Source organism: Ornithodoros turicata, chromosome 2 (genome assembly GCF_037126465.1).
Source record: "Ornithodoros turicata isolate Travis chromosome 2, ASM3712646v1, whole genome shotgun sequence".
Taxonomy (NCBI): Eukaryota; Metazoa; Arthropoda; class Arachnida; order Ixodida; family Argasidae; genus Ornithodoros; species Ornithodoros turicata.
Genome location: NC_088202.1, coordinates 80136403 through 80145819, shown reverse-complemented (window position 1 = coordinate 80145819; position 9417 = coordinate 80136403).

The window sequence follows — 9417 nt, the reverse complement described above, 5'->3', positions numbered from 1 at the left end:
TTGCTCAAAAACACAAAAAGAAAAAAAAATGCATTACAAAAGGACGTTACAACCAAAAATACCGCACTGCATGCAATATTTCCAAGTGCAAAATCCACCTTACAGCTCGCAGAGTACCAGAATTTTATCCTGAAAATAAACCCAATCAATCCCCACCCAGTAAACCATATATATCCCAGGTACATCCTGGCGATATCGCAAATTGGATGTTAGGATATCCATGGGAGCTTCACAGAGAGCCCGTTTACGTAGAAAGTACATCCATGCGACCGCCAGATTCCTACTGTTTTCACATCCCAGAACCGTCGCATAGACATCTATTTTGGATATTTGGATGTTCCGGGGATATTTTAAAATTTATGCTATTTTTGCGTTGAATCAATTTGAAATGATAGTTATTGATTGCTGTAGTAAATAAATGCTGCACACAGTAATTAAACAAAAAGGCATCTACTTTCGGCAGCACACCCCGCTTGTGGAGGGTTCACAGCGACCTTTCGGCCATAATCGAAGACCAATGCAGACCACAGGTTAATAAATGTGCTCCCGCCTTTCACCATATCAGACGCAGGCTCCCTTTTTGGCCCCTCCACCGCGTAGCGGATTTCAAGAGATACCAGAGCGAGCATATACTGAAATACAAATTGTTGGAGTACGTTCGTCAAGTGTAGCGTGGCGTATCACATTTGCAACGGTGACAACGTCTTTACAGTTAATTTGTGAGTCTGCAAACCATGTCGGCTTATACCTGCGAACGTTCCTGACACCCCATCCTAGCAGCTATCGTGTTTTTAGCTCAAGCTACCGCCTACAGTGTGATTACTTGGTAAATAACGTAATAAACCCCAAAAATTTCGCCATTTGCTTACGTCATGCCACTAACGGTCACGTGTCGTAGATGTGTCGGAAAAATAACGCGCGATTGCTCCCTTCTTTTTACATCTACCAGATGTCCCAGGGATATACAAAGTAAGTCACTTTTCGAAGTCACATTGTGGACGTACAGGTAACATCGCATAGACGTGGCGGATATGTGCGACGTGTGCGACCTTTGTGGGACGTACCTAGGATATTTCTGGTTTACTGGGCAAGAAATCACTTTTTTCGCAGTTCAGCAATGACAATATGTTCTACGGCAAAAGCCACACCTTTGAGGGAACCAGGAACCTCCTAAATCTGTCTACTAATTAGGTTTCGTTAATTAGCTGTTGAATTATTGGAGATAGAAGCTCGGCGCAAATGCAAAATCGGTTTATTTCGGAGCGCTGATGCCGCTGTCGTTTTCAAAAGAACGCTCGAGGCCTTTATAGCGCAAGGAAATAGCCGGCAATGTGTTGGAGGTTTGAAGCGCCCTTTTTGCCGTTGCAGTGCTGAAATCCTCGGGGCAAAAAGCGCGTTGCAAGAGCGCAACAAGAATTGCCATCACATTTTACTGTCGTTATTTTGGGACCATTTCCTGGCCTCGAGCGTTCTTTTGAAAACCGCAGCGGCATCAGCCCACCCACGTAAACCGATTTTGCATTTGCGCCGAGCTTCTATCTCCAATAATTCAAAAGCTAATTAACGAAACCTAATCAATACATCGAATTGGGAGGATGCTGCTGCCCTCGTGAGGTGTGGCTTTTGACATATTGTCATCACTTATAACTACGAAAAAAATGATTTCTCCAAATATGAAAAATCCGTCTATAGTTAGCGTGGGCACCCTATAACACCAATACCTGGCAGCTTTTCGAGTCCTAAACCATGTGCATGTGCGAAATGCAGTCGAACCGCATTGAGTATTTTTTCGAATTTCCCGAATGAAAGATTGAGCTTTGTGAACTCTTGCGAACTCTATCCTCCACGGGTTCGTGACGACCCATAATCAGACGAGTGTGGCACCAGCGAATTAGCAGGTTGATGTACACTCTGCCCACAAGTTTGACACGTCGTGTTTGCGAACTAACTGAAAGGCTTATATCGAATAGACGGTCAGGACATAAGGCAAAGCTAAGCAAGCGCTGTCACAGGATTTGTTATGTTACTGAGATTTACCGTGCAGAATATACCCACTAAATTCGCAGCTAGTTATTTATCGTGGAATTTTATAGCCAGCGCTTTCGCTGCAGTGCCGTTACTGTGATCAACTACTGGCTTCTGTTCGGCAAAGCCTTCAGTATGGGAGCCACTGACTCGAGACAAAACCTGCTGTGTGAGTTTTGCATATCTCAATACAGAACGCATGCACCTCGGTCGCGCACTTTTGTGACATCCGCCAAGTTCAACGTCACTATAATGAAACCGGATCCGAATGTGAAGATGCCGTTCGTTTTTCTCGTTTATTTCACAAACTACGAAGCCCTATTGAATGAAATTTTGCATTCGGGGACTACAGACAACTTACAGTCCGATACCACTTTCATCTCAAAAACTGTCGACATAGGTGCAGACAGTCTTGTTACAGGGACGACGGGTAGATTCAGGAGAGTTTGGCGGATTATTGAAGGCGTTCTATATTTATGTAGCTCGCACTGAAGATTCATTGTAGAAGAACACAGAGTTGGAGGGAAGTAGAAAAAATATATTTAATTGATTCATACGTTACTTATATTTTACCGCAGCGCTAGGAACAAGTCATGGAAGAACGATGTGGATGACAACGGGGACCAGGGGATATGTCTGAATTCCAGGAGAACCAAAAGCAGATATTGAGAACTTGTTGTGTCGTCTCTTCATCCCTGTCTCGGGTTCACCTCCTTGATCATGAACCAGCTTGTCAGCGCCCTGTCTCTTCTATCAAAAGCAGATATATCCTTCTCAAATGAAGGTGTGGTAGTGAAAGAGAGGCTGGACAGCCGTAACATGGCTGTTATGTTCAATTACTGCTCTCACACAATCAAATATGGTACAGGTCACAGTACATTTCCTAGTTTGGAGACAGCTTATATGATCCCGTCGTCATTTGAACAGTCATACTCGGCAAATCGTTGGACTTCACTTTCTGTGAGGTGCCATTTCGCGGCATTTATTCAAACGAAACTTTTTTTTTATCCCGTATTAGCGCCGGGAGGCACCTGTGGTTATGAACGGCGCGTACAGACGTGGACATATGGAGAGAGGACAATGCATTAAATAACTCGATAGAAGTTAGGAAGAAAGTAGAGAGAAGAAAGAGGAAAGGGACTAAACTCCCTTGCCACCCGGTACCACAACTCTAGGTCGCACCACCAAGACAAGGGGGGGAGAAAAAACAATAAAGAGGAGGGCGGCAGGAGAGAGGACAGCAGGAAGGAGTGGGGGACAGGGAAGGTTAGTATGCGTCCGAGACCGACTTCACGGCGAATTGTGCCGACATTCGTCTCGAAAGTCTGCCGGAAAACACAGGGAAAACCCCTGACAGCACAGCCGTTGCGGGGATTTGAACCCGCTTCACCTCCCAGTCTCGGCGTGGAAAGCTATCATCCTAGCCACTATGCCACGAGAGCTTGTCAAACTAAACTAAACAAAGAGAAAAGTAATTCTAAATCTTTTTTTTTCTTTTTTCGACAATTTCCGTGTTTCGATCTGTGATAAAAAAAATGTACTGATCTGTGAAACTAATAAAGTTGCGCGCTGCTCAAATCACAAGACGTGTCACCAATGTCTAGGGTCTCGCACAGGACTCGAGCGAAACATAGAAAACATCGAAAAAAAAATACCCATGCAGTGATGTCGCAATGTAACCATCCGTGAGGACAGCAAATGTCCCGTGCAGCATGCCATATATACGAAGGTAACGTGGAAGAAGTGACGTATTATAGCTCAGTCGCGGTGAGCTATCTGTAATCAGAAGCGTAACACATTTGTCTACAGTGAACCTATAGACCAGAATTTTCACTTTTCTGCGCGCGCTGCCATTTTCCAATCGGAGGTAGCGCTACCGTGTGGGCGCAAATGCGGGGACTGCGGAAAACAGCTGATTCCCCGGCTTTTCGCAGTGTTCACTGCCCCTCGCGTGCTTCTGAGTGCGTCTTTCTGCGAAGAAGCTTGTCTCGTGTTACCTACCTCATGTCCATGAAAATGGGAAGTGCAACGCAGCATGTTTCTGTTAGTAAGTATCAGTTTTGTTAAAAACTACAGAGTCCGCCAAGATAAACTTCTGGGTTTGTAACGAAGATAAAACAAATAAGAACAGTGTCGGAAAGCCAAAGTAGACGTTAGAGGACGTATCATGCCCCCAAATTTTATGTCCATAATGCCGCCTAGTCTGTTACTCTGCGGATAAATCGTGAAAATTAAAAGACCGCCGCTGCCTAATCGGCTATACCTGTGTTCCAGATACTTTCCTCAGATAGGCACCGTGCGACACCTAAAGGGGCACCAGCGGCGTTCTTCGAGGTACCCGACGTGATACCACGCCGCTCGTTCTATGCATTCTCAAGTGGAACCGTAGTTTGCGTTGCGACCGCCATAAATAAAAGGGCTTATTTTCGAAGCGCAAATAATGTGGAACCTGTGGAGATAATGGAGACAAACTGCACAGAAGCAACCACCGTATTTATAATGTATCTAGCAGGAAGGGGCTACAGCCACCCGCGTCCGTCTGTGTCAAAACATCCACAAGTGGTACGTCGAGAGAATGGTTATTTGATGTCTCACGAAATCTTGGCTTGCTAGCGAAGACTATATAGCATTTCTCTGACTCAAACCACTTGAAACATCATGCTTTTGACTGAGTCTCGTATTCCTTTTGGCAGATCACTGCCCCATAGTTTCGTCACCGAAATCTACATCTTGCATCCGTCTTATCCACGCAAATAAACATATCTGGTCATAACATGTTTTCTGAACCTGTGCTGCAGTTTTTCCAGTATCTTCAGATAAAATAACGAAATCCTTGAAGAAATTTTATGTAATTTTTATACCGGCTGCCGCCGTGGCCTTGCAGCACGACGGTTGTGAAATGGTCGGTGCGTAATTACTAAACTTCTTGGACGACGTAGAACTTCCGTTTTCACTGTGAAGGCTCATCAACCAAATTATTGGGAGCAATATTGGCTCTGGGGACTGGCGATGAATCACCTCAATAATTACCTCGAAACAAGTTGCCGTTTAGCCGGTGCATCTGACGTTGATACAGTATCCAGCAGCGTTTCACAGTCACGAAAGTGGCAACTGTAAGTCACCGATCATTTTACAGGTCCTTATTCAGTTTCATCGAAACTAGAACAAAAGAAATAGAATATATTCGCTCATGTTGTGCACCTCATGCAAGGGTCGAACAGGCGTCACGAACGCTATTCCCTGCGAGTCTCTCGGTGATATTCGAGGCATAGAAATCACGAGAAATGACACATCTGGTCCCCAATGCAGAGTCCTTTCAGGTGCCTACACAGTTGAAGATGCAACAGGTCTAGTGCGGCAAAGAATGACGCTCGTACTTCACATGTAAACAAAGCTCGCTACCCGACGGCTATCACGCCAGGTACTTTTTCCGGAGGCCGCATAGCGGCGCCACCAGTTTGTCGCACAGTCAAATGCACGGTCGAATGCGGCGTCGCAGAGAACTAGTCTGCATTCAGTCCATTCAGTTCCACGTCTATTCTATTCCATTCCATTCAGTTCCAGTCGTCATGTTCTATGTCGTCTGCAACGCCATCTCGACCGCTTCGCCATCTGACGAAAAGGAGCTGAACCACAGTTTGTGGTTTAGCTCCTTTCCGATGTGCAAGGCGAAGGTGACTAAACGAAACATCAAAATGTTATTTGTGGCACATGCCAAATAAAAAATGTGTGAGGAGATAACGGTAACAAAAATCCAGTCTGATATTTCTTTAGTGAGCATTGCTAGAAACACTCATAAGCCAACATTTTCTTCGTATCTCAACATTTCTTGTAAACACCTGATTTCTAGATGTTATTAGCACCGTACTTTTTCAAGAACCGCTAAAACATCATTTATGTTACTAAACAATGCGTACAGCAGTTCGCTACAATTAGCATTGCCACGTCGCGTGCAACAAGCGGTGGTAAACGCTAGGCCGACGCTTCACCATGACAGCCTCAACGTGGACATTCTGCTCCATGCGGTTGCATAGCTTCGATACCGTTCCGTTCACGCTCAGCTCTCATGAGTTGGCGCTCCGTTGGCTCGATTCAGTTGGCAAAAGTTGCTCCATGCCCCTGAACTTGACCGTCACTGAGATGTCTATTCTTGGAGCTGTATCCTTTCCCGTTACGCTCTCCAGGAGGCGGTAACTCTTTAGATGTTTCAAGGCCCTTGGGCTTATGGATGCAGGTCACCTTGAGGGCGCCGTGCGAAGTCGTGTCGAACGCATTCCGCGACGATTCATAGCGAAACCCTTTTTTTTTTAAATTCCGTGTTAGCGCCGCGAAGCAACCGCGGCTTTGAGCAGTGCACAGACATGAACAGATGAGGAGAGGACAGAAGGAAGGAGTTGGGGACAGGGAGTTATTGTGCGTCCTGGGCCAACTTTTGAGGGAACGGTGCCGACAGTCGTCCAGAAAGTCCTCCTGAAAAAAAAAAAAAAAAAAAACAGGGAAACCTCAGTTAGCACAGCCGGTCCCGGGATTTGAACGAGCGTCACCTCCCGGTTTCTGCGGGGAATGCGATCATCCTATAACGACTATACTTCACGCTAGCTCGTCGCGTTTTGTAGTGAGGAGCACCGTAACAGTGAATGTTATTTCCAAAGAAAACGGCACTTTGCTTTTTAATTGGGACTCAGCAATGTGTGGTGTCAACGGAATGGCAAATAGTGCCGTATTTTTTCTCCAGTTTTTCAGCAAGCAGCACCGGGCTTCAATGCAGTGAAATAAGCTCAACTGATTGATTACACTTAAAAGTGTCAGCAAGGCAAACCCCGAAGTATTTTGGAATCCATTTGGGAACCGTTATTCGCTTGGCTTCACGTCTCGAGATACCTAGGATCATGAGCGACGCCCCAGTGGTCGGTCTGTTAATTAATCTTTGCCCATCTAAGGGCTCTTTAACGTACTCCGAAAGCTCCGCACACTTGTCTTAGCAACTTGTATACACTGCCACCAAGTGGCTAGAGTCATCCAAGTGGGCTTCTAACGGGAGACCGTGTGGTATTCGCTGCGAGACCTGTCACCTTTCTAGTGTGGATAACGCGTGAGCCGATGTTCGGAGTTGATGGCTCTTTTCCGTAAGTCTTGTGTATATTCACCGGAAGATTACTTGTGCCGCTATGGTACGGTACTGTTCGGTTCCACAATGCTACACCTACTGCACTGAATGCGGAATAAACGTGTAAAAGCAGACGACGCGTCCACACTACGGTAGTTCTTCGTTCTCCGCAGCGCGCTGACACCGTTCGATCTCGGAGCGAATACTTGACAAAAGTTACACTCATAAACATGCTCATTCGTGCTCAGAGCTGAACGGGTTGTGTGTGAGCAAACGAGGAGCTAGCCGGGGGATGAGTGGGCAATAGTCACAAGTGCTGACCTCTGCTGAGCGGATACGTAAGAAGTGAACCAGTAAAGCAGCTTGGGTGCTTATACCATCCGCAACCAGATCCTCCGATAAAACGCACTACCGACGTGGATCATGTGACAAGGAAAGATAACGCCCTGTACGTTCGTCGACACATCTGTTTCTTTCTTTTTTTTTTTTTTTCCTGGGCGGCGAGGAAAAGTGCAATCTGGAAGGCTAAGTTCGTTCAGTGCAGAGATAACTTCACGCGTCGAGAAAATTTGCAGCGCTGTCCAATAGGTGCGTTCTGATTACTTACCTCGACGCGTCAAGTTATCTCTACACTGAACTAACTTAGCCTCGCTGGAAAGTAACGATGAACCAGTATTTGTACAGTAATGTGAGCACAGCTTGTCTATATCCGAAACCGAAATTCTAAAAAGATATGTTACGTTGCTCGAAAGCAAAGGTTATGTTTCTATAATGCGCAAGACTTGTTTAGTGAATTCTGCTTTTAAATAAGCCGTCGTTTCCGTTCACTTCTGGTAAATAAATGATAGACATTTCCTGGAAAGTCTGTCAGACGGCGTTTGGAAATGTGAAATATCCGGCGGCGTATTTCGTGAAATAAAATTTCGGCGTGTTTGTGTATCGAGAGTAAAAGACAACCCGCCTATTTCCTCGTTTTGCATTTCACTCTGATATCTTGTTTATATATCGATCGCTGACATACTTAGACACCACACTAACCCACTTTCACCCTTCAAAGAGGAAACAAACACAACAGAGATAACCCTCCCGCTAAAGGCTGGACGCTCCAGGGGGCTAGGAATTAGAAGACCAGAAACGCGATATAAGCAAACCAGTCCTTTGCATTCCCATTACAAGAAACAGAAAATGGAGTTACGTGAGAACGAAACACACAAAAATTTATTTATACCGGGTATAAAGCTAGAGTCACTAAATATTTAGTCACTCTAGTACGTAAAGCGACGCAGCTACTCTGCGCGAAGAGGCGGGCGAAACACAACGAAGTCGCACGTTCAACCTTTAGTTACAAAAAAAAAGTTGAGCAAATACAATGGCGACTATTTCAGTCTGGTTCGGAACCCTCCGTGTCTCTTACCTGCTACCCGAACCACGAGCCTTTTTCTTATCAGGTTAACCTGCTTATCGGTTGAAGAAGCTGTTGGGGCGGTGCTTACACATGCGTCTTTTAAGCTGTTGGTCGTTTCCACTGTCAGCCTAACGTGCCTACCTCTTGAGTGATGCACCGTCTGGGTTTTGTCGAATTCCGGAGTGCAACCACATTTCTTAACGGGTCAGCCAACTGAGGAACCTGTGACATCACCTGCCGAAACTTCGTTCTATGTTCTCTTATCTCACGTTCATACACCTTCCTGTTGCCCGGATGCTGTTTGTATCCATACACGATCCTGTTGCCCCGATGTATTTGCTCATTCAGTAACTAAAGGTTGAAAGCGCGACTTCGTTGTGCCTCGTGTTTGTTCCCCTGTCGCTTACTTCAAGAGACTACTCAGTTTGAGTCGTTTGTGCGCTGTCCTGTTTTCGCGTGCCCACACTCAGGATTTCTAGTATGGAATTGCTTCACCAGCTCTCCGCATTTGTACAATGGCTACCCTAATATGCATAACCTATGGCTGTCCACAAATACAGAACAAAAAGACAGGAGAAGAGACAAAAATGGAAAGTCAGTCACACAACAACTTTATTTTAGAAATAAATGATGATGATTGGGGTGTTGCCATCGCCACAAACGATAGTGTGCGCCGTCACGGAAAGTCAGTAGAAAAGTTGATTTTTGCTGGTTATCCATGACACTTGCACTTCCAGTGCTTCGTGCTGTGGTAAGAAAGATTCACATTGTCTTTTCTTATCTTACACCTACAGCTTGAGTTCACCTGGCAAAAAGAGAACAGCTTTAAAATAACTCTAATGATAAGCCGGTTGTGTGATAAAATGACAGCACGAGGAAC